Raw genomic sequence first — 26983 nt, forward strand, 5'->3', positions numbered from 1 at the left:
GAACATCTCCATTGTTCTCTGCAGTAACAAGGTTTCTCTGAAGAACAGGCAGGTTAAAGCCAAGAGCAACTACAACTTCGAGAGGTCATTCATGTACGTACCTTGCAGGGAAGCTGGCTGGTAATTGTCTCCCTCCCCGTTGCTTTCATTTGCCTGTGACCTCACATCATATATGAACTTCAGGTTTAGTGTTCTGTTCAATAAATGAATGGATTGCTTATTTGCCTTTGATGCAACTTGTGCAGGCACAAAGCTGAGCCTGCGGTGCGGCTACTTCCTGATGACGATGACAATCTGATCGAGTAGATCAATCATGAGTTTTATCATACTTTGAGCCAAACCTTCACGCCTTTTTTCTTTTATTTGGTTATAATGTGTAATTAGGAATCAATAATAAAAGTAGATGATACAAAGTTGTGCTCCCTAGCTTTTTTCCATTGGTCTTGCTAAGCAAGTTAATGCATATCTTCATTTATATAGCATCTCCAGTGTTCCATTATGTTCAGCTATGTATGTTCACTTGGTCCCTTAGTTACTTCCTAGGCCCTCTTGGGTGCCACTGAATAGATTTTTATATCTTTGTATACCTTGTTCAGGGTCCTACGCTTCATATACGCTTTTCTATATATTTTTAAATTTTCATCTGCATGAAAATGATACATATATGTGATGATTTCTGACTTGACTTGTGCTGGGATTACTCTTGCAGCAATCGATATCCAGTATAGCGAGTTCTGGGACAGGGGGTGGAGTAGCTACGACGAGGAGGAGCCATGCGATGACCTCGATGCTTACTGTTGCTGCCACAAGCATTGTGTCTGAAAAAGAAGGTACTAACTAAACTACACAAATATTCCTAGCTTTGCAAATATTGGATGAGTAGACCGGGCAACTCAGGCCACCCTGAACAACCATACATCATGATGTGTTGTTTGGACATGTGAGTTCAATTGATTGCCTGCAAGCGAACCATCTCTATACAAAACCGAACCTTTTATTAGTTGCGTGGTATCAGTTTGTCTTTGTTCTTTTTAGTTTCTTATGGTCTCTGCTCATGCCTTATGCAATATGATCCAAATTAATGTTTGGAGGATGCATGATCTTGATATATTGTTGATGGCCAATGATGGTGACCATTTCTGTGTAACCCCTTACTTCAAAATTATGTACCGTTGTCACTTATTTTGGATATGTTGTCATTTCTTACACACCACGTCTCTTTCTGTATATTTGATTGATTGTTCTTGGATGATGCAGGTTCGTGATCTTGGGCTTTCAAAAGTGAAGTGTCATACCCTCATCTCTGGTGGTGTAAGGGGGACGCTTCCATGGATGGCCCCGGAACTTCTGAATGGAAGTATCAGCCTGGTCACTACAAAGGTCTGCTAATCCCTTCATGCTGCTTCCATGTCTAAATTTAGATAGCCATATCCAGGTTTACGTATAACTTGCACACTAATGTTGACATGTTCCCCTGAGGTTGATGTCTTCTCCTTTGGGATTGTTCTGTGGGAACTCCTCACAGGAGAAGAACCATATGCAGAATTGCATTATGGTGTTATCATTGGTGGGTACAAATCAACCATTAGTGTGATACCACCGTAATATAAATTATATGTGCAGTTTATACAACATTTCGTGAGAAATAGTCAGGCATATGTTTTCGACTTTGAGTTCCGATTTTAGTTACATATTTCAAATTACCATGATATGCTCTGTTTTCTTTGTATAATGTTCTTACGGAAACATTGACAGTACTACTATTCGTCCAACTTATGATGTGCGTTCTTTTATATATTGTGGGGGTATGTTCATTTCCATAGTGGTAGAAGTGGCATATAATGGTCAACTAAAGGTATAGATTAGTGTGCACAAGATCTTTACTTGCTTTTCTCCACTAACTGTTCAATGGATGCATAGTTATCTTCTTTTTTGGCGGGGAGTGGATGAATAGTTATCTTTCTGCTTTAGGAACACTAGGTTGATTAGTTAGTGTCTCTGTGTGATAAAAAATGAAAGTGAATATTGACTTACGCGTACACCTGCTTACCTTTCTATACATAGATTATTTACTAACCTTTGTGGAGATCAATGACAACAAGGAGCAGGTGCTGGCACCTGAGGCATGTTCGACTGGTACACATGAGCCAGTTTATTTGCCCCGTTAGAGTGGAAGACGGGTATGACTTTACCTCCCATGTTGGTCCTTGGTTTGATTGATTCTTAGTGAGCCATGTGAGATTGATAGCGAGTCACATATTTATCAATGTCATTTTGGCATCATCAAGTTACTTACCTACCATTTCTTCTGTCGCAACTCTGTATCTTTTTGTTTATGCATTTAGAAATATTGGCTTGGGTCTGTAAGATGCATAGATTACAACACTATTAAAGTAGTTGTATCATGGCCTCTTGCAATTTACACGCATTTACTTTTCTCATGTTTGGTTTTGATACTTCTCTTTTTAGGCCGACCAGTGCTTATAAACAAGATTCGTGACCGAGTATGGGTACATTAGAACTAAAATTGAAAAATGCAACTTCTTATAACGAAATTCTTATAACGAAAATCAGATGGATACATTAAAACTAAAATTTTAGTAAGCACAATGCCAAATATAAAATAAAAACACATGAATTGAAAGGGAAATTCTTATAACGAAAATCAGATGGATACATTAGAACTAAAATTGAAAAATGCAACTTCCAATTAGCTTTGACAGATTAGCAACAGACCCAGACATGGCTAGCCAGAATAGGTTCACTTAGCAGCAAAAACCTATGTTCTTCTTTGCCAATTCGGCCGGAGAGTCGATCTTGATTGATCAATATGGTAGCATACACATTTCTCAGTTTATGCTTCCATGACTTGGTACAAGGAATGATTGTTGCTATTCCCTGCCATATGGGTTTTGCTTACTATTTTATTGCCATGGTTTGTTGTTTGTCATCTAAAATGTATTCATATGGATACATTATGAGAGTCTTTTAATTTGTATCGAATTAAGCCGCTTGGTTTGTGATTTGTCTTTGTGTGTCCAGAATTTGTTTATGAATGCCCAACCTAACAAAGTATATCCATCGGCAGGTCCTCACAATACAACATGCGAGGAGTAAGCCAACAAGGCTATCAGACTGGGCCCAACTATCTATATATATGGTCTAATATTATAACATTGTACTAGGTAGTGATCTAAACGATCTTATATTTCTTGACAGAGGAACAGTATTAGCACTACACCTTGCTTTTGATATCTTTGATCTTTGTACTGTTTCCGTTGTCCTGGAGAGGCACTATGTGTTGCTTTTGTTCTCTCTCTCTCTCTCTCTCTCTCTCTCTCTCTCTCTCATGCAATGCATGGCTATTTGTATGATGCATGGATAGAAGAGATTAAGGATGAGCACTAGATTGTGTTCTCATTTTGGTATGCTGTTCATTGCTTTGAAGTTATTGTGTGCTGCAATTCTTCATTGCTTTTGGTATGATGTTCTAAACCTGCGCCCATGTTTCCCTTTCATCATGTCAATCTATCGAATTTGAAGCATGACCTAATGTGTTGGATGGTTGCCGGGTTGGATATGACCGCACCCGGCAGGGGTGCGGGGTGCGGCAAGCCGCACTTTCCATCTAGTAAAAAACATTGGACACCGCCGTGAGAAGCTGCCGGCGGGCTTGCTAAAATTGAACGTCGACCAGAGCTTCATTCGGGAAACTGATCAAGCAAGCACTGTTGCGATGGTACGGGACTCAGAGGGCACGATCATCTTCTCCACTTGCACAAACCTGTCAAGGTGTGAAGATGCAGAACAGGCCAAAGCATGTGGAGTCCTTAATGCCTTATCCTTTGCTTGTGAGTTGCTATATTGGGTTGGTGCTGCTTGAAACTGACTGCTCTTCAGTGTGGAATGCTGTCAAGAATGAGACCGCTAACAGATGCCACCTAGCGCCAATCTTCATGGACATCAAGGATATATCCACTAAATTTGAACACTGACATTTCAAGTTAATTAGGAGGGAGAACAATGGAGTAGTCCATGAAAAGCTATGTAAGAGCCGTAGGGGGTTTGTTTCTTGAAGTTGGGTTTCCTCAGAGAGTTGGGAGTCTCACAGTAATGATTATATTGTAACCTGCCCCTTGATAACGTACGGAGTTCTCTTTCTTCTCAAGAAGAATGGTTCATTCGCCAATATCGATTCTTTAATGATACAAAGCAGAAAACAGGTCGAGTTCAAAATCATCGTACATAGTAGGACTCGAGGGTAAGCAAGAAGCAAGGTCATTTGTGATGTAATCTACATTACACTTACAAAAGAGGAAAGACTACAATAATATAATGTACATAGAACCATATGACTTAGGTACTCGTTGTACTATAAACCTGATCTGGTGGGCTGGCTGAAGTTGACAATTAGAATTCTTGATGATTGCTACTAAGAGGCTGTTCGGATTCTCGAGTGGAGCGGAGCAAGCAGTAGTTGAATATCACGGAGAGAGGAAAGAGGTGATTTGCAGATCTTAAAAACGAAGGAGTTCGTCGAATTTACAGATGAATGCCACCGATAAGTGTAACATACCGCTTCAATAGATATGTCTTTCGCGCTGGTCACGGTTTTCTGTCCCAACCCAGGCTGATTCAACCCCGAACGGTCCTCCAGTCTGGCCAACCTCCTCTTAGCACACAAACCAGATTATTGGGTTTTCGGCCTAACTCACGAAGCGGAGTTGAGCGAGTGAGGCAAATGATTTTTCTGACTCGCACAATCGATCAAGGAGCAGGGATTCACTCGGAGGAGCGGGAGCCCAGGATTTTGCAGAGCTGATGGATTACCGAACATGCTCTAATTAGTAAGCTCCTTCCAGTACCAGGACAATGGGCACACACCAGCAGCACTAAGTGGGACCTATCATTTAGCCTGTATATTAGTACAAATATGGTCACTAAAAAGCCTACCAGGTTGTAGGAATCATGAAATACATTAGAGCATCTCTAGCAGACCCCGCAAAATCCGAACCCGCAAAACGCGTTTGCAGTTCGACGAAGATCTTGTTTGCGGGTCGAAAACTTGCGTGGCCGAACAGAAACTGTATATGAAACTGCATAATTTGAAAAAAAGTTTCGCGGGAGAAATTGTTACCATAGTAGTTCATCACATACTACATGATCATTCATAGTCCATCATCACATACTACATTATCATACATACTACTACTAGAGGGAGGGGGCATCTCGCGGCGGCGAGGCCAATGTCGATATACCAAAATGGACTAGCTCGCGGCCAAGGACGATGCAGTGGAGGAGCTCAGTCCTCGTCGGAGCTGAAGAGATCGACGCACTTCAACCTCTGCTCCTCGCGGATGCGCCGCCACTCGTCGTCCTTCTCCTTCGCGGCAAGGTTGGCCGCAACCGCCTGCTGGAGGATGATGTTGTCGACCTCGTCGTCATGCTGCCGGTGCTCCGCCTCCTCGCGCAAGCTCTGCTCGGCAATGGCGGCCGCGACCGCGTCGAAATCGGCCATGAAATCTTGGCCCACATGGTGGCTGGAGGCGTATGGGGCTCACCGGCGGCGAGAAATGTGAGGAGGGGAGTGGGGAATTGCAGAGAGACGCGGCGGTGGGGGGATAGGGTTTCGACCCGCAAATGCACCGCGAACCCGTATATATATGTACTACTTGGGGGGGGGGGGTGGCGGTTAGTATACGGGCTCTGTTCTAGCCAGAAAATTGGGCTGAGCCTGTATACTCGCTGGAATTTTGCGGGTTTGCGACTTTTGCAGGGTCTGCTAGAGTTGTTCTTATATCAATGCCGTAAAATTGTATAAAGAGAAACAAAAGTTTTTGGAAAGAATAGGACGGCCAATTTGTTGATCAAAATTTTAGGTGGGTTGCAGGAATATGCATAACCATACAATTTAATTAAGAAATTATCTCATAGGTATTGAAGTATGAAGTACTTTTGTGTAATTTTGTAAGGCCATAAATAATAAGCACAATATATGACTGTGTTTGTAGAAGATTGAAGAAAATATATGAATAATTCCTACATCATAGAAAACATACATTATAGGCTATGGTATAGCATTTAGCATTAACATTCCAACATTTATTTTCCCAATAATTTTTATTTGCAGGTATTATGAAGAAGTACACAAAAATTTGAAAATGACTTTACCTGAACCAAATACCACAATGGCTGCTGCAGTACACCAGTGAAGCGGTTATTTATTTCCCACCATTATAGTGGTACATAGCATCAATCCACCATCAACCTTATAAGAATCCTCCTTCGGATGATTGTTTGTTTCAAAATAACTGTTCAATGCCAAAACATAAGTGCAGAGGTAATCTCTACTCCTAATGGATGAGTTGGTTGAATAGTATCCACCACTTTTGGTCTGGTTTTGTCCGCCTCCCCTCCCAGCACCACTCTCCACGTTGGTTTATTTTTCTCTTATTTTTTTTAGGAAAGCAACACTTTCCTAACGTACAAAAAATCACATACTAAACTTTCTTAATTTATCCAAATCAACCGATCTCTTTTATTAATGCAATTTATTTTAGGAAACAAATAACGGATTTTCTGAAAAAAATAACGAGTTTTCTGGAAACAAATAAACCTCATCATGAATACATTTATGTACCTATTTAATAAATAACCTCATCATGATATTAGGAGTAGAGATTTTTCTCTCCATTCTTTCCTTGTAAACCAACACTTTCCTAAGGTACAAAAGATCACAGGTCAAACTTTGCTAACTTACCTAAATCAATCGATTCCTCCCATCAATGCAATTTGTTTAGTAAATAAAAATAACGAACTTTAAGGAAACAAATAACGGAATTTAAGGAAAAATCCGATTGACTACTTGACTGATATATATTTGAATCACAGACCTAACTTTCCTAACTTGCCAAAATCAACCGATCCTTCTCATCAATGTGATTTTCATTAGAAAATGAATAATGGATTTTAAGGAAACAAATCTCTATCTCTATCTATCTATCTATCTATCTATCTATCTATCTATCTATCTATCTATCTATCTATATATACATATACATATATATATATATATACTACTTAAAACAATCTCTACTCCTAATGGATGAGTTGGTTGAATAATATCCACCATTTTCGTCTGGTTTTTTGTCTCCCCTCCCACCACCACTCTCCACGTTTGTTTATTTTTCTCTTACTTTTTTTAGGAAAGCAACACTTTCCTAACGTACAAAAAATCACAGACTAAACTTTCCTAATTTATCTAAATCAATTGATCTCTCTTATTGATGCAATTTATTTTAGGAAACAAATAACGGATTTTCTGAAAACAAATAATGAGTTTTCTAAAAACAAATAAACCTCATCATGAAAACATTTATGTACCTATTTAATAAATAACCTCACCATGATATTAGGAGTAGAGATATTTGTCTCCACTCTTTCCTTGTAACCAACACTTTCCTAAGGTACAAAAGATCACAGGTCTAACTTTCCTAACTTACCTAAATCAATCGGTTCCTCCCATCACTGCAATTTGTTTAGTATATAAAAATAACAAATGTTAAGGAAAACAAATAACGGAATTTAAGGAAAAATCCGATTGACTACTTGACCGATATATATTTGAACCACAGATCTAACTTTCCTAACTTACCAAAATCAACCGATCCATCTCATCAATGCGATTTTCATTAGAAAATAAATAATGGATTTTAAGGAAAAAAAATCTCTATCTCTATCTATCTATCTATATATATTGGTATATCTATATCTATATATCTATATATCTATATCTATCTATATCTATATCTCTACTCCTAATGGAGCACTTGGTGAATAGTCTGCGTGGTTTATTTTCGCTGATTTATTTTCGTCATCCTTCCACCACCGTAAATAAACCGAGGAACGAGCGTCTCATCTCCTCTCCCCGATTACCTAGACCTAGCGCCGCCGCCGCCGCCGCATGGTCGTCCTGCTTCCGCTCCCATCCTCGCTCACCGCCCTTGCCCCTCTCTCTCCTGTTTCCTACCCCACTGGTTCTTCCATGCTGATCCTCGCCCCCCCTGCCGGTCGCCGCATTGGGTCGGCGGACCCAGCCACCGTGGGTTGGGATTCAAACGCCACATCAGTTTGGGGACGCGGCAGCGACGGCTTCGCCTGAATGCCTGGTGCCTGCGATTTGGGCGAGCGGAGGCAACGTGGGACTGCGCCGCTGTGCTGTTCGCCGTGACGCGCGACCGCGCTGTGTATATGGAGGACGCGTGCCCAAGCTGTGTTGTGCTTCTCTTCCTGTGCGGATGTTCGCCAGCAGTCGGGAGCTGGACGTGATCGGGGTCGACTTCGCCGCCACCAAGCTCGGGCTTCCTGGAGACCAGGCACCTCTTCGTCGCCCGTCGCCCCGGAGGCACGCGCAGAATTCAGTACACCATGTTCGCAAACATGGTAGTCAACGACGCTCTGGATGTGGTCGACGTGAGAACTAGGTTCCGTCATGAACATGTACCCTGACAAGGTATGTGCTATGGGCTGTACTCTCTATTTTATCTTTATTTTAGTGGTTGACTTCATCTCATGCTTGCCCGTTCCATAGGCATTGTCGTGAATCTGTTTCCTTTAGTTTTTTTTTGAAAGATCCAGCATTACTGGCTTTTCATTGATGGGCCATTTGCATTTCTGTCCCTAACTCGAACCACCTAATCAGATATACCCCTAATTTGAAAGCCTACTCAAATTTGCCCCTCCGCCGTTAGTTGCACTTATAAAAATGCCCCTCCGTGCCGTTTCCGTCCAGTCAAAGCTGTTTGACCGTTATCTGGCCATTTCTTTGACAATTTTACCCCTGTGTCCATGTGCCACTTAGTAGTGGGTCCCACTCTTAAAAAATAAAACGAAAAAACACTTTCTCTCACCCTCTTTGTCACCCACACTTACATGTGGGGCCGATCTTGAAAAAAAAAGAAAAAAGAACATGACTGTTCAAACTAGTCTGACGGTTGCCGGCGGCGACCAAATCCCACGGCGGAGGCACGCTGGGAGGCTACGAGGAGGCCAACTGAGGGAACAAGGTGATAGCCCTTGCTCAACCGCGTCCAGCGATGTGCTCTTCGGACCATATGGTTGCTGGAGCAAACGGCGGCGACCATTCTCGCGGCGGCTCCGGGCGGCACAAGTGCGGCAGGTACCATGCGAGGGGGAGGGAGAGGAAACCATCCGTGTGCCATTAAGGAGCTCACTAGGAGCATGATGGCGACGCCGCTGGGGCTCGGGGAAGACTGGAGCGACGACTTCGACGATGGTGGCCATGACCGAGCTCAGAGCTCATGGGGAAGACGGCCCGAGGCCATGGAGCTTGCTATGGAGGACTCCCAGGTCTTCTTTGGTACATCAGGATGCCATAGGAGCCGCTCGGAGCGGCTCACGTGCTTGAACGGCATCGAATCGAAGGCCGCAGTCCGAGCTCGGCAGTGGGGTAGATGTGTTGTGGTGCTTTGTCCTGGACGTCTCTGGTCAAAATCATAGGCTGTTAGGATGAGGTCATGGCGTATGAGATTCCTGGCGAGGTGGCGGCGCTTCGGGTTGCCGTTGGCCATGTACTTGATAGACGCCGGCGACGGAGCGCTCTCTGGAGTGCTTGCGTGACAGGCCTAGAGGGCGGGACAGGAACGAAGGCAAGCGGCAGAGAGAGAACAAGGGAGAGAGGGTTGCAGCGTCAGGGGAGGCCAGCGGCCAAGGAGGCGCCCGTTCGGCACTCTCGCCGGAGTTGAGAGGTAGCGGCCGTCGGGCCGTCGTTCGGCAGGGAGAGAGACAGAGAGAGGGGGAGGTGAGAGAGAGTTTTGTTTTTTCTATGGATGAGGGGCCCCACATGTAAGTGTGTGAGAGAGAGGGGGTGAGAGAAAGGGTTTTTCCATTTTATTTTTTGAGAGTGGGTCCCACCAGTAAGTGACACATGGAGGGAGGGGTAGAAATGTCCAGTAAACGCCCCGTAAACGGTCAAACCCCTTTGACCGGACGGAAACGGAGCGGAAGGGTATTCCTGTAAGGGCACCTAACGGCGGAGGGGCATTTTTGAGCAGGCTTTCGAATTAGGGGCAAATGTGAGTAGTGGGTTCGAGTTAGGGACACATATGTAAAAGACCCTTCATTGATTAAGCAGGGAGCATGCGGGAAAAAAGGTTCATGATCAAGTGATCATGTTGGGGGGTTACAGAGTTGGCGCCACTAGAAGGAACGCCGTTAGACAACAAAAATTCAGAAATCAGCCTGGGTCACCAAGTGGTGTTTTCAGGCATTTGGCCCCGGCAAGTCTCCACGAATCCATGTCTTGCCTTATTGCTGCAAGGATTTCATCACTCTGCCGTTGGCGATCTCCGAAAGTTCTTGCATTCCTCTCCAGCCATATATTCCTTTAGTTTTCAAGGAAGGTGATGTTAATGATTTCAAGAACTTTTATAGCAGGGTATGGCTATAGCTATTGGTCATGCAGTATTGCGAGGCTTGACAAACATACATGTTCTACATAACATATCATTCAGTGATGAGTAGACCATAAAATGGTTTTGATTTGTGCTCTCGTAGGTTAAACCAACCTCTGTCAATACGAAATTGGCATAGCTGAACATGATCAAGGCTTCAGGAGGGCGTCGTTATTACTTTGAAGTTATAGAACTCGTACTTGGTGAGTGCTTATGTGCCAAAATTTTAAATGTTTTTAACCTTTGCTGGTATAGCTACTCTTTTTGCTTTTCTGTCATTGCTCTTCACGGAATCTTCAGGTTTACAGATTTATAATTGTGATCTATGTTTCGCGACTTCCATATGTTTTACACTTTTACTTGATGAGAAGGTTCTAATTTTATTTTATCGTCCCACTTGACCTTCAGGTTTACAGGGTTAACAATTGGGGTCCATGTTTCAGGGACTTTGTACAAGTGCGTTTTCTTAGTTAGATTTCCGCCGTCATTTTCTATTTGGCATCCCTCAATCATTTTCTGCAGATTCACGTCGTTCGTATTATAATTGTTGTAAGTGCACCTGAGGGATATTATAATAGTTCTTATCTGCAGTTTACTACAACTGGTGACCACATCTCCATATTATTATCTTTGAAAGGTACTTTACAAAAAGTAAACTAACGTTAACCTTCAGTTCTGTAGAAACCACACAGTTTCAAGCGAATAATCATTTTTTAGTGGGAAGGCAGTAATCAGTGATGGTGGTTTAAATTGTACTCCTTAGAGTATTGGCATTCACAACCCGCGTTCATCCGTGAAACTTCTCGGCCAAAATGTTATATCCTTATGTATACAGTTCATCATTGGTTGTTACGGAATCTCCTCCATATGGAATATTCCACATTCTTACCTTTTTCTGTGATATGGAGCATAACTTGTGTAAACATGTATGATTCTTTATTTTATAGCAAATATGAAGCTAACAAAAAGAAAAGGTCCATACATTGGTGCATAATCCAACTTATGAATTCTGTGAACATAGCATTCTCAGAGCAGCATTGATAGTTTCAAACTTTGATTGCGAAAAAGAGTTGCATCTGGTGTTCTGCATCTCCCTTTAGGGTTATACATGTGCTACTCATAATGTGCACTCTAATTGGGATTTTAGCCAGGTTGATTATTTATCTCTTGGATTTTCATTTGTAAACATTCTAGATTATTTGGTAAAAATAACACAAGCTCATTGTGCTCCCGTTTGCTTTGATCTAGATTTGCTTCGGTCAGTATTGAGTTGATCTCGATATTAACCTCGACAATGCTTATTCTCTGTATTAAATTATATACAAAAAATTAATCAACTGTAGTATTTGGCAAGCCTGAAAGGAATCTCAAAAAGCAGGTGAAATCTGGTAAGATGACGTGCATACACACAAGGAGAAACAAATGAATAGGAATTCGTGCTCTGTTTTCTTTCCATGACAAAATACCCTTAAGGACTCTGCTAACCGCACTCATAAAGACAAGATGGCAGACAAATCATATCAAATAGCACGCCTCAGTGTACAATACACGTCGCATGCCGTCGACCAAGGCGGCGACGACGGTACTGGGGATGTAGGGTGGAGGACAGCAACAGTGAGCACGTCGCTGCATGGAGAAGTCCATCTCCCTGGTGTTCCAATGATGGATATTGCTGAACTAGCTAAAGCTTTAAATATAAGACAATGGTCTGAACTTTACTTCACAAGCATGTTTTCAGAAAATTGAATTGAAACTATGTCAGTTCCTGATGCGTGTACCCCGTTACCCAGGCAATCACTAATAGGTACCAATATCAATTTTTGCCGTTGGCTGGTGCTCTCGGCATAATACTGTTTGTGCAGTTGTGTCATAGCAGCTTTTCATTGAGATGTTATCCAGTAATTTTCAGCTCCTAAAGGTTGTGCACTTGTGCTGTTTTTTTTCTTCTGAAACTATAAAAGAATGGTGTAAGATGAAATTCTTGTAGTTGCCTAAGCTGACCAGTTTACTCTTTTCTTCCATGAGATCACATTATGATACTTGCATAAGCTGAATCATGATGCTTTCTTGCTGCTGCTGTAGTATCTAATGAAATTTTGAGATAATGTAGTTAAGCAACTTTCTCTGATCATAATACTTATTTTTGGTGCTCTAGCTTCCGCAGACTCTAAAGAATTGATTCATTCTTCAGGCATTTCGCGCATTTGGAGTTCACAAGTATCTAACTTTCTCTGATGTGTGTTTTCAAATAATTTGATACTTGACATTAGGATTTCTTTGACTGACCACATCATCTCAGACATAAGTAGAACATGAGCAATTGTGAGACAGAGCTAATTGATATACCGTTTAGAAAATAGAACCGCAGAATTCTTGGTAGTAAATATTGATTAGCTATGTGCTTACCCCTTAAGTTCTTTGCTACTTATTATTATTACTAAGGTTAGAACTGCACAATTATGAAATAAACGCTCAGCGTTCGCAATTCTTCAGAGTTACTTAACTTGTTCATTGCATTTCAAACTTCTAGATCAGATGCCTGATATTTTTTTCAAAAAAAAATGTAAAATGGGAGTGCGTGAAAAAGGACTTCTCATTTTATTGCATGCAAGAAATGACCAAGTTACTGAATTTGATTTGTATGTACCATACAATGTTAGCGAGGACAGTGATTGGGGGCTTGAGATTTTCGAAGTAAAGAGGTCCTTGGAGGAGGCACGTGTCGCAGGTTTGACTGTTTGGGCTCTGGTGATCATACACCCCGGATAACCTCATCTCCCCAAAACCTCTTGGGGTAGAGAGGCAGAAAAAAAACAAGAAAAGAAGAGAATTAAACATTCCTGGATACAGGCAACACTGTATTCGCAAACCCGTTGGCTACTTTATGGGGTCATGGAGGCTTTTTGTAATTTGCTATATTAAAATGGGGGCAAATGTACTCCAACCCATCTGTATTCGCGTAATCCTGCAACGAAAAGACCGATCGATAGATTTGTTACCATGGAGAGGGGGTTAGGATCGTAGAATACAAGACTTTGGTGGTTACTGCCAGTTCTAACATGAATTTGATTGAACTGGGAGTTGTGACATGCAAATGTTTTATGGTTGATGGTTCTGTACCATCGGTAATATTATATTAACATAGTCTCTGCTTTCATCTTCTTTGATCATATATTTTCTGCTAAAAATTAAAATGCATTATGCACCTCTTCTTTTTATTGTAGTTCCATTTTGACGAACAGGCGACAAGAGGAGGCCATCGACGATGCCATGGTCCGGATGTCCAAAACTAAGCGGGCGTGGTTTCGGCACAGGACCTTCTACTTTGTGCTTGCCATGCCAGCCGGCACGGCCCTGGGCTCCTCAAACTTGTTACCCATGGCGGCAGGATCGGTATGCAGCTGCGGCGTGGGCTCAATCCCATCAGTCCCTCGACTCCTCGCCAAGTTAGTTTATCCTTCTTCATATTTGAGGAGATATGCACGGACGATCACGTGCCGCGGTGGACGTTCGACTGCTACCTGTGCTCGATGGTGGCCGTTGTGTCGTCGGGTACGTACGTCCATATACAGCTTCTTCTTTTGCACAAGTCGCTTCTTGCGCATGTGCTCTGCCTGACCAACGTGCACTAAGTAGTTTTTCCTCATTTGGGGTTTTCTTTGCAGAGTGATTCCGGCTCTCAAGCTCTTCAAGGTACGCAATTTCGATGCTTTAGATATTTATCTATGTAGTGTACATCTTAGCGTTGTGTATGTGTAGTCAGAAATATACTGTGAATGAACTAATCATGTTGTGTATTGGTGTTTGGAATTCAGGCATGTACTCATTCATACTGAAATTGAACTGTGAATGAACTGATCATGTTGTACAGTGTTGTCTCTAGGCCTACAAGTTCTGCGAATTTTCATGCAAGGAAGTAACAGATACTAATTTCCATGAATTTGGTCAAGGTTTCATTTGTGTTGTCATATGAATATAGGCTTACGCCTGAGAAGTCACATGGAAGATCAGGTTATCCCTGCTGGATTTGAACTCCATACCCAACCATTTATATTTTAACTTCGTCGTACTGAAATGCTGGCTATGCAATTTTTGGGGCAGAGGGATTGAGTTTCACTTTAATTTGTACTAACAGACATAAGGTGAGAGTGTGGGAGAAGTAAAGGTTGCATCTGACATGCACGAGAGGAAATTCAGAGATGGCTTGACAATCCGAAGCATTCATATCTCTTCCAGGTGAGCGATCTTCCTAATCATTCTAACATCATCGCTGATAAGTTAGTATAGCTTGCTTACAATTTTCTGACCATCAGGGGGGCACGGAACCATGGAGGAGCTATTGGAGAAGATAACACGGTTTCAACTTGGAATTCACAACAGACATGTAAGCAACCGAGCACAATAGCTAGGAGAGTTACAGGAGTTCATAATGACACGAAAGAGAAAAAAGAGAGGAAACCATAGCTATAATATTTCCACGGTTTAGGATATTTGATTGTTCCCATCTAAATGTAGTTTTCTATTTTGTAGCTTCCAGTATCAGAAATGATAGCTATCAGATTTCATTTTGTTTTTTCAGTGATTAGTTTTTTTCGTTTGTTCAATTTCTAAGTAAGAGTACCATTTATCTCCTTACTTGAGCGATGTTCTGCTCTTTTCAAATTTTAAGGGGTGCAGGGATTATCTCTGATGGAATGCTTCAGGTTGCGACACAATGGTGTCTCCCTTGACTTTTCATATTTTAGCTCAACTGCATTAGCTATTTATAATCTTCTACATTTTCTTAACCATGATTTTTTAATTGGTTTCATAGATGAAATAGTCCACATGGTTTGTAACGAGTTCTCCACACGGAGCAAAGGTAACATATGCCTACATGACATGTCTATCTATGGGATGTATGAAGGTTTGAACACGATGGAAATCTTGATCTTGTTCAGTAGTCAGTGGCTCCTAATTATGTGTCAATGGTTCTGCTCAGGATTTTGCGTCGATGACGTCCATTGACAAAGTGGTTCCGGGAGGTAGAGAGGCTGGTGGAAGACGTTGTGTGGAGTGTCGTTGAATGCGGGTTCGTGCGGGCGTCACTGTGGCTGGAGCTGCAATGCCGGTACATGGAGATCAATAGGAAAGTGGCCAACACCTAGACCCGGTTGAGCCTCATGCATGGAGGACATGTACGTACTAAAATAAACAAGATCACTGAGAGGTTCCCCGCTCTTCAGCTCAAAATGAAGGAGGTGGATGTGTTGTTCGCCATGAAGCAGAACCACTCCTCCAATAGGTGAACTAACTAATTTACATTGTAACTTGTTTCGGAAAGCAGTTTCTAAACTCTGAAATTGTGTGACTAAAGCTGAAGTGATATTATGTGGTAACTCCTTTTACTACTGATAATAATTCTATTCTCATTGACAGAAATAACTGGTCTAATTAGAAGATTAAGCACTGGTACTTTTTTAGTTGCTGATAAGGATTTTATTCGCATTGACAATAATTACTGGCCGACTATACTTCATTCACGTGCTTTTTCTCGAAGGCTTGAATATGTATGATTTGTGTGATCAGGATATATCTTATGTTAAACTGGTATGCTCAGTTTTCTATCACAACAAGATGAGGCCGTTGAAGCATTTTAGAGTTCAAGCGCTAGACAAGGAGGCCAACAATGTACATTGATGATAGCATCATTGCTTGAAGTGCCTAGCTTTTTGAATTTTGAAGACTTCAAAGGTGAGCTTTTGAACCCAAGGCTGTGCGAGCAGCGGTGCCAGGGAACAAGGACGGTGTTGCCGGGAACGTGAACGGCAACATCAGGACTCCACATGTCCTAGCAAGATGGATGGAGGTGGTCGTCATACGTCACGGCATAGGGGAATGAGAATGGGCTCCAAATGTCCTGGCAACATGGATGGCAAAGTAGCTCAAGTTTGCATGCCAATGAGATTTATCTGAGACTTGTACAACACTAGGAAGACGATGTATCCATTCAAATCGGGTATCGCTTTCTACATGGCATTCGGTGTAACGTGCCAAATCTCTCCTGGGCATAAATGATTGTTTTTTAAGTATGGCACGAAATCACCCATGACATGTTCTTGAAATTGAATTATACGACTGATTATTCAGAACACGAGTGTTAGATTTTTTAGTCTAAAAAGGTGATAATGACGGTGAGAGAAGAGAGTATGCCTATGATCCATGAACATGATGTGCAACAAGAGATGGTATGACTTCTTCAAAGAACCATCTCGATCCTTCTTCTTTTCTTCATATATGGCCAACCATGGAGATTGTGGTGCCGAAGGTCGCCGGCACTAGAGGTTGGCACGGTTTAGAGGGTTGGCCGGCAGCGGAGGCGATGACTCGGGTAGGGTGCGATGAGGTAGCGCGTGACAACACTTGCTGTTAGTGGATGACGATGGCGAGATGTCCCGTCAGTAGAGGTGGGTGGGTGAATAGAGTGGACAAAGAAAAAAAAATAGGTGGAGGGAGAAAGAAGAATAGTAGTTGCAACAGGGGGTGTTGGCGGGGGAGGAAAGACAAGGGGTTAACGGTCTCAAATGCGGATGCGGGAGGTCGTGGGCACCAAATATGGTGGTAGGTTTTAGAGGGATGGCTGGCATCGATGGAGGTGGTGACTCAAGCAAGGCGCGATATGTGGTAGCACACGCCAGCTGCAGGGTGAGCGGGTCGACAGAGTGGTCGAATTAAAACGCAGTGGCGACGGGAGGAAGAAGAAGAACCAGAGGTGGGTCATCGCTGGCTAAGAAGGGGCAGGGGGATTAACGGATTTGAAGGCGGGGTACAAGCCATCTCAGGTGGCGGAGGTTGCGGTGTTTAGAGGGATGTCTGGCACAACATGTTACAACATTTCGTTTGCGCAATCCATCATGAGCAATCATAGAAATAGAAGAAATTTGTGGAACTGTGTTAGGAAGATCTATTTGGGTGGAGAGCTGAGGAAGAATGTAGTTCATGACTGTCACTTTCATCGTTTATGTATTGTCGGCACAGGAACGCAGAGAGTAAGGGGTGCGTGGTTGAGAGAGTGAGAGGTGCGGGTGCGGTGAGAGTGTGGCTGAGGTCAGGATAAGGCTGGGCAGGTAAACTAAAAAATTGGATAGACAACATTCCTGACATTGTGCAAGAATTTCGTAAGCGCATCAAATAGATTTTCATTTGTAACAGATTTTTAGATGGATAATCATGTTATATTTATACATCATCGAATTACCTTTTTAATCAATTTACGTTGCATGTGAAGTGGACTTTAATTATTACCCGATTGTGTTGTGCTATCTTTTCTCTACATGGAAAAATTAACATGCATTATATTTATGTAACTTCAGTCAAATATTTCAAAAGCCCGTGGCAACGCACGGGCTTTCTACTAGTCTCTACTACCTAAAAGAACCGTAAGGTTCCGTCTCCCCTCTTACGTCCTCCCACCCTTTCGTCCGTCCTCTTCCACCCCTGCAGCGATTTCCCTCTCCCCCGACCAATATTTGGTAATCCATTCAATTCATAGATGGCAATGAATATCATATTTGGTTAACGTATTAATTCAGGTCAATCACGGACGGTATTCTCTCCTTTTCCTTCCTTTAACCATTCCCTCAATCCTCTCCTTTATTCGCTCCTCCCAGCCGCCACCCACCAGATGCCTAACCCTCCCTCTCTGGCCTGGCTCAACTAGATCCACCATGGGCGCGTCAAGTCGATCATGGCGGAGAGAGAGGGAACTGTCCCGAGTAGAGGAGAGGTCACCGTCGCGGCAAAGAGGGGAGGCGGAAGGCGGGTCGCTAGCCGGGATAGAGGTCCGCCTGCTCTTTGTGCAGCGATGCAGCCAAGGTGTGTGACCACGCGCTGGTGTGCGTTGTGGCGTTGATGCACGTACTCGAAGGGAGATGGCAGCGAGGGAAGGGAATAGGGGTGTAGCGCTTGATCCAGGAAGGAGATGCATAGATGCGAGAGTTGCTGCTGCTGTTGTTCAATGGCAACACCACGGGGTTTCTCGTCCCTTGCTTCACACCTTTCTGGTCCGCCACTGGAGCTGCGGCCTGTGGATGTTTTGTCTGGTGAGGTGCGCAGTGCGTTTTGGACTTCGGTGATTGCAGCAAGCCAGCTTCGATAAATGCGGCAAGGGTCTTCGTACGGCAAGCATTGTTTGGCCCTTAAGGCGGCGGGCATGGGGCATCACTAGCGACCCATGCAGCAGCGCGACGATGCCATGCCAGAGCATGTCAGCGCTACAAGCCTCCACTGAACGGCATTTTCATCGGTGACAACCTCTGTACCTCAAGTAGAGGGCTGTACCGACCAGAAGACATTATCCTCTTTCCAAACTGTAAGTATTGTTGTGTGCGTGCACATGTGCACCTTGTTGTCTTATGCTGGACTGCCATTGTCTTTTCTGTCTACAACTTATGCATACTATTGGTTTAGATGATTTGAAGGAAAGTCTAAAGTTTGCTCTTTGCTGTTGATGTTCTGACCATGTTGTTCAGCAAACAATGATCATAAACTAAACTATACATGAAGACGCCAAATGGTGGTTCTAGATTTATTTGATGGTCCTATATAAAATATAGACGTCAAATAGCAGATGATTGAATGAGAACAGACGTTTGGTGACCGAGCTCACTCGAGCTCGAAATTTTTGAAAAAATCAAAATTCAAACTTTCCGGTTTCAAAAAATCTGAAAAAAACCGTGCAAGTAAACAAGGATGTTATGTGTATGTGTGTAACTTTTTATGATGAAATACTTTGAAATGTGATCTGTACAAAAAAAAGATAAAATCATGGCCTGGGAGGATGAATAGTATCATGTGTTAAAAAGCCCCAGGATTTGGTTTTGCACATCCCTCATTTCAATGTATATTGCTCTAAAAATTTACACACACGTGTGTTATGCCTTCATGTATATTTGTATTTTTTATTTCACAATTTTTTGAAACGTAAATATATGACTTTTGATTAAAATTGAATATTGTATTTGGAGGGCCGAGCTCCAAAAACAATTTCCGATGATTGAAGACAGTAAATGTTTCAGGAATTTTTGTACGTAAAACAACGTTGAGCATTCTAGCCCACTATATTCAGAATTTGAGTTGATTAAATGAAATTCATGAGAATAGCTCGAATTTATTAAACATGTTCATTTTTACGGTTATATTGCTTTACGCTACATATTGGATATCCGGTTTAACAATTTTGAAAATCTTATCTAATATGGGCTAATATTCTGTATTTTACTGACTTCGAAACATCTTCATATAGAATGAAACTACATATATATTTATGATCCACTGAATCAAATATTAAAAATAGTTATTGTAAGAAGCATAATCAGCTTATTCGATCATAGATTTCCACAAATAGTTAATCAAGGTGTTAAAATCCTATAATTCTCAGTAACTTGATCTATTTGAACTCATATCTATTTTCAGTGAAATATTAAATATTTCTTTAGGTTCATCCATGCTACATATATTGAAGATTGTGTATAGCAATTTTCTCTAATATGGGATACTAATTTCTTGATATCCTGCATTTTACTTGCTTGGAAACATCCTTTTATGGCAGCAATGGTGCTCACAAGAGGGAAGGAGCCGAGAGGGCCGGGGTACAGATCGCAGCTTGATAGCACGAAATGAGTGCCTTTTTTAATTGCTTTATCATCTATACATGGCAAAATGTTGCAAACGTTTTGGACAATTCTTAAAATAATCTATATAACAGCAAATCCTAAGTGTTAGTTAAACATTGTAGAAAATTGTAATTTTATTCCATAGCAACGCACAATTTTTACATAAGTAGGTATATATGTGGGACATTCATTTTTGAATTTTCTTTTGTTAGAATGAAAGCAAAGTGGCATATTTAGAGGTGATATTTCCTCTACATCGCCATCTTCACAACATTGATTATTCCATCCATGTTGTGGAAGTTTTGCCAACATGGTTCCAACTATCCATGCCTATGATTTAGAGGTTCGAACTATCCATACCGTATCAGTGTATTTTCCCATACCTATGATTTTTGCATGTCTCTAAAGGGAGTCCAAAAATATGATTTATGCATATCTCTACACAGAAAGTAGAGAGTGATTAAATTAGTCGAGGAAGAAGTTAATACAACCCAATGATCCCTGAAGGTATATGTTAGACACAATTAAGTGACTAGAATATGTTTGCCTCGTTGCAACACACGGGCAATTACCTAGTACTACTTAAAACAACAGTAAGGATCTGTCTCTTACGTCGTCAATTTTCGTCGCTCTCCTCTCCCACACCAGTTTCCACCGGAAAAAACACTCAAACCACCGAGGAGCCCACCCAACCTATCTCTCCTGAAAGGAACCAATCGATTCCTCTAGCCCTACCTCTCTCCCGATCTGGGCATCGACGATCGACATAGCACTCATCATCGCCCGCCCCCTCTCTTCCCATCTGGCGGGCAGCAGAGGAGACCGGCCTCCTCCAGATCGGCCTCGAGGTCAACGACGCGGACAACCGACGGACTCGACGCTGCCACCCGGAGCTACATCGCCCACGATGTCGAGTAGGGCATGTGCAAGAGCTCTTGGCCTTCCGGGGCTGCCGCCGCAGGACTTGTATCGTCAGGCCGTCGTGGTGTCGATCCAGCCGCCGGCCACATATGGGTCCTCTCCTTCTCCCTCTCAGTTCGTATTCCCTTTCCTCTCCCCCCAAATTGAGACTGATATGTTGCCTGTTGTTGTGCTTCAGGTCTTCAGGTCGGGTGCGGCAACTTGGGACATGATAGTAGCTTTTGTGGTAGGGCATACCCAGGAGGCGTGACCTGCTGGTAGCTGTCCAGGGTATGCGATGCCAACCATCCATAGTTTTAAATAGCGCGCTAAGCATCTTAGCGGCGGACCTCTTTCAAATGCTATAGCGTGCTATAGCGGAGCTATAGCGCGCTATTTAGAATGTTTGTTAATTTGTTTGGACCAAAGTCTCTTAGCGCAAGACCTTTTATAAACGCTATAGCGTGCTATAGCGGAGCTATAGCGGGCTATTTAAAACAGTGCAACCATCCAACTTTTTTGTGTCCTTGAGTAGGTGCTCCAGATGCCCTTTTGAGTTTCCGAGCATGTCTTAGCCTACAGATTCGTCTACACAGGTCACTGAAGCAGGGAATTTAGGCCAGGAGCTCGATTTATAATTAAGATCTTAGCAGACCAACTGAATTCGATTGGGGCATCATCACAAGCATGTCCGCAACTAGACCTCAATGGCTCCACCAGTATGGACCTGTAGGTATTAGATGTTTTGATCTACTAGTTTATGCATTCAGGTATAACTTAGGCTAAGCAATACAACTTTCATTGGGTTATCAGTACTTGTATTTAATGTGGGTACAAATATTCCGAAATTGTCATTTTAGTGTAGCTATTTCCATATTTGATTGATCTGAATGAGTAGTGCCTGCAAACCTTGCACCATGCTACTAAAATGTTTGTGAATATGCTTACAAGTCCACTCTGACATGAAGAGAAAATGTCTAGCCAGTCCAATGCTTGCAGCATTTGGTTGATGCTTCTCGATAAAAACCATGTGTTGCAACTCCATGAGCATCTTGCTGATCCTTCATTGATATTAAACTTCAGAGATGAAGGAAAATGTTTGATTTCAGGCTTATTCTCACTGTTCAAAATTGCAGTCAAATACTACCCCTTCCAATACCTAAGATGCCCATCACCATTCGGATAGCTGGATATGTTGGAAGGGAAGCAAAATATAATATGCTAATGCACTATGAGAAAGGTGGATGGTCGGTATTGATATTTATTCTTGCAGGTCTTCTATATCAGAAACAGAACAATGTGGAGCAAAGGATTGTAGATATGGTTTACAAGCAAGCACCGGAAGAGCTTCTTCAGATGTTAAATATTTGGTAGTAAATGTCTGGTGTTTTGGGTCATGGTGCCCTCCGTCAAGAAGGTCTGGCAGGTAGTGCTTGGTCGTCAAACGGCCAAGGGCCTCGCAGAGGTTGCCGGGGAGGACACGCTCCAGTGTGTCGAGTGAGAGATCGACACCATCGCTCAATGAAGCGCACGCCTGTGGTCAAGCTACCGTAAACGTTGTTATTCAGGATCTACGTTTAATCTGGTCAGCCAACGTGGTCACTTTCTTCATATTCTGCAGTGTGTCCTGCTTCCACCGGGATTTTTTGACAATTTTTTTATGTGGATGCACATGTATGTGTACTGCTGTGCAAATGTGCTGATTTTTCTTGTTAATTGGAGAAGTATGTAAATAGTCGCTATTTGGTTGTTCTTTTTGCAGGGGTGTACAGTTGGATGTTAATTGGAGATGTATGGTGTGACAGGGACAAATTCCATGATTGAAACTACATTTTTCTGTGATGCATGGTGTGACAAAGTTATACGATTTTTGTGTGTAAAAATTGATGTGTACAAGTTCATGTATGGGCCAGGTGTTGTTTTTTTAGAAGTAAAATGATTGAGAATCAACGGTTCTGATTCTATTGATGTTGGACTATTTATTATTTATACAAGATGAAGAGACACCTTGTAAAGGTGTTAGTTACAATATTGGAGAGGGAGAGAGGAAAGACGTTGCATCTGCCCACTCTTGGCGCAGCATAATCTGGGTCAGGACTTCTGTTTCATGCTCAACTACTTGCTGCTCAAGGACACACTCATCTGACATTCTAAACTAGCATGTCCAGCAATCATATTCCACCAAATGGCATGCTTCTTATGATATTTAGCTCTGATGTTTCTACTTACGAGAAGTACAACAGTTTCAAATAAGTAAACTCATTTTCTATGGATCAGATTCATGAGGCTCGAACAAAGGAACAAGTTTTCCATGCTTTCTAACTTGGGCATTAAAAAACTGCCTCTTAGGGTCAAGCTCACCATTGAGGGTTTGTGATTTATTCTTTCTCTCATGAATCAAATCTTCATATAGTTCATCATAGGTTGTTGCTTCATTCAACTTGGTGATTGCTTCTGTAGAATTTCGAACTGGGAGTAATACAAGTGTCACTTTGATTTGTAGTTCCGAGAGAGAGGGAGGGAGAGAGAGGGAGGGAGGGAGGGAGAGGGAGAGAGAGAGAGTATGTGTGTGAGGGTGGGGTGGAAAGCCGGATTGCGAGTTGTATGTGCCATTGGCCGAGGTCTAATATGATTGCATAGTTAAGTGTTTGAATTCAAAGTTTATGTATGTGAAGGTGGAAAGAGGGATTGTGAGCTGGATGCATCACTTCAGAGGTGACGCAGTCTGGGAGGCTGAGGCCGCGTTCGAGCCACTGAAGTAGCAGGGAATGGTGCCGATCATGAAGTCACACATGCTGCTGCTAGCGGCACATGCTAGGTCTGGCAATGCGGCGTGGTGGAAGGAGGTGATGGCGCCGCTGCATAAGTCCGGCCTCGCCCAGGAGACCTTTGCGCTCAAAGTCATGCTCAACGCCTACGGTGCTTCGGCCGCCTCGACGAGATCGGCAGCTCTCGCTGCCATGGACCGCCGAGAGACGTGGAACTGTGAACATGTAGGGCCAAGCGGGGTACGTGGGGAGCATGAAGGCGGTGTTTGCGTCACTGGAAGGGAGGGGGCTTAATGTCGACGTGGTGACGTGGGCGTCCTGCATGAGCACGCACACACCAGGAAGGAGTACCGGAGGTGCTTGGACATTGGTCTCTAGGTGACGTCCACAGTACATGCAAAAACTAAGCTGTACTTGAAGTTGTAATTGAAACGTATCACCTTTCCATCTTACTTGCACCTTACATGAATTTCGTTCTTGCAGTTTATCCAGTGTTTTCCATACAATCTGCTTTGTAGAAGCTACTACATGAATTTAAGGAAGTACATCCAACTTGCCTGGCCAAGTTTATTATATCCTGTTCGTACGAAAGTCTATGTAGACAGTTAGGACCGATAGAGAGACATACATTTGCTCGAGGTTTTGAATTATACTATTTGCTTAATGTTTACTGACAAAAAGTACTGGCAAACCTCTGGTTGAGTAGTAGGCTCCTGTTTGTACACAAAACCCTGAATTACCAGTAATACGGTAGCTTATTGCGATATGATCTACATGATAGAAAATGTTGATTTAATTTTTTCTTATGGTTGCTTCAAATATCTGATATTGTTTCCCCACAACATATATTGTTCCGGCTGCAATTGATTTTTTATTTGGATATTTGAGTAGTATTGTTAATATTAATAACTTGAAATGTGCTTTTATTTTCCTATATCCGAGATATTGCTAATATAGTTTGGAGCTCAGATCAACCCAATAGATATATGGGTACTTAGGTTTCAGACTTCAGAGATCGAAAATTTTATTCTTTTCCTGCTATATGCTATCTTACTTTAAAGAATGGTAGCTGACGCAGCCTATCATTTTCTTTTCTTAAATTATTCTATAAAATTTATATCTACAATCATAAAAAACTTGTCTGGTCTACAAGATAATAATTTAGGTAGCGGGATTTCAGAAATTAATTATATTGCATTGTCAAGTTCATTAGTTAACATATCGAGACATATATGACTAGGTGCTCTCATAAGAATCCATGGTAGACCGCAGAGGCATTCCAGGGGACAAGGAGGAGCTCGCGTTTCCAGGCTTGGCCTATCCAATCAGATCGTCATCACCATGCTCACAACAAGATCATGGGCGACAAGGTGTTCGCCAAAGCTTTGTGCCACTGGCACCTGTGTACCATGTATTCTCTGTGGTGGAGCATAGATGTCGCACATTTTTTCTGTCAAAACATATTCCTTTTCATTGTCATGTTCTCTTATATACACATTTTTCTTGATGTCCATGATTTTTTTTGCTGGGATCTGTTTGAATTGAAGTACTTCTTTCTAGAGTTCCTTCTACAAAGGTAGCTGGTACACATGGAGTTATTGAAACACGGTCAGAAACACTCGCGATATTAACCACATAATATTGAAGGATACTATTGTTTTACTGCAAGACTATTTTAGATCCTTCTATTTTTGCCAAGTTATAAGCACTTATGAACAACTGACAAACTGCACATCTTGAGTGACTGTCATGTCCAGTTGGATGTTTTTGCCTCAGTTTTTACTCCCTAATTTCTTACTCTTTACTTTAGAGGTGGAAATGCATGGGATAGAGAGAAAGGGAGAGAGAAGAGGAGAGGGATTGGGAGGAGGGGAAGAAGAACATACTCATGAGGATCTTGATCACATGGTAGACAAGATTAGTGTTGAACGACTAAGTTATGCATATGCGGCCTGTTGCAACGCACACGGCGTTGAAGACCTTGTGAGGATCTTTGAGGTCTTTTGGACTCAGTTTCTGTTGAGGAACGTTGCAGAAAATTAAAATTTTTCCTACGGTTTCACCAAGATCCATCTATGAGTTCATCTAAGCAACGAGTCAAGGGAGTGAGTTTGCATCTACATACCACTTGTAGATCTCGTGCGGAAGCGTTCAAGGGAAGGGTGATGATGGAGTCGTACTCGCCGTGATTCAGATCACCGATGACCAAGTGCCGAACGGACAGCACCTCCGCGTTCAACACACGTACGGGACGGACGACGTCTCCTCCGTCTTGATCCAGCAAGGAGGAAGGAGAGGTTGAGGAAGACAGCTCCAACGGCAGCACAACGGCGTGGTGTTGGTGGAGAAGCAGCACTCCGGCAGGGCTTCGCCAAGCTCGTGACGGAGGAGGAAAGGTGCTGGGGAGGGGAGGGGCTGCGCCTTGGGTTGTGTATTGCAGCCCTCCCCTCACCCCTCTATTTATAGGGGAAGGGGCAAGGGGGCCCGGCCCCTCTAGATGGGATCTAGAGGGGGGCGGCGGCCAGGGAGGGGGGACTTGCCCCCCAAGCAAAGGGGGCGCCCCCTCTAGGGTTCCCCCCAAAACCCTAGGCGCATGGGCCCAAGGTGTGTGTGTGTGTGGGGGGGGGGGGCAGCCCTCCAGGGGCTGGTTCCCTGCCCCTTGCGGCCCATGTGGCCCTCCGAGAGGGGTGGCCCCTTCCGGTGGACCCCCGGAACCTCTCCGGTGGCCCCGGTACAATACCGATATGCCCCCGAAACTTTCCGGTGTCCGCATGACAACTTCCCATATATAAATCTTCACCTCCGGACCATTCCGGGACTCCCCATGACGTCCGGGATCTCATCCGGGACTCCGAACAACTTTCGGTAATCACATACAAGTCTTCCTAATAACCCTAGCGTCACCGAACCTTAAGTGTGTAGACCTACGGGTTCGGGAGACACGCAGACATGACCGAGACGGCTCTCTGGTCAATAACCAACAGCGGGATCTGGATACCCATGTTGGCTCCCACATGCTCCTCGATGATGTCATCGGATGAACCACGATGTCGAGGATTCAATCAACCCCGTATACAATTCCCTTTGTCAATCGGTATGTTACTTGCCCGAGACTCGATCGTCGGTATCCCAATACCTTGTTCAGTCTCGTTACCGGCAAGTCACTTTACTCGTACCGTAATGCATGATC

At 43.0% G+C, this 26983-nt stretch overlaps 2 long non-coding RNA genes across 3 annotated transcripts; both read left to right on the top strand.

Annotated features, from left to right (window-relative positions):
* The first annotated feature begins 12677 nt into the window (after positions 1–12677).
* Positions 12678–15813, top strand: LOC123162329 (uncharacterized). Of its 2 annotated transcripts, XR_006481229.1 has the most exons (5): positions 12678–14024; positions 14138–14483; positions 14608–14708; positions 14786–15333; positions 15454–15813. It is a non-coding gene; the product is annotated as an uncharacterized lncRNA (long non-coding RNA). The 2 variants fall into 2 exon arrangements; XR_006481228.1 differs by having other exon boundaries at positions 14138–14708.
* Positions 15814–20775: 4962 nt separating this feature from the next.
* LOC123162229 (uncharacterized) lies at positions 20776–22783 on the top strand. Its single transcript, XR_006481109.1, has 3 exons — positions 20776–21139; positions 21225–21316; positions 22299–22783. It is a non-coding gene; the product is annotated as an uncharacterized lncRNA (long non-coding RNA).
* Positions 22784–26983: the final 4200 nt, after the last annotated feature.

The sequence above is a fragment of the Triticum aestivum genome, chromosome 7B (genome assembly GCF_018294505.1).
Source record: "Triticum aestivum cultivar Chinese Spring chromosome 7B, IWGSC CS RefSeq v2.1, whole genome shotgun sequence".
Taxonomy (NCBI): Eukaryota; Viridiplantae; Streptophyta; class Magnoliopsida; order Poales; family Poaceae; genus Triticum; species Triticum aestivum.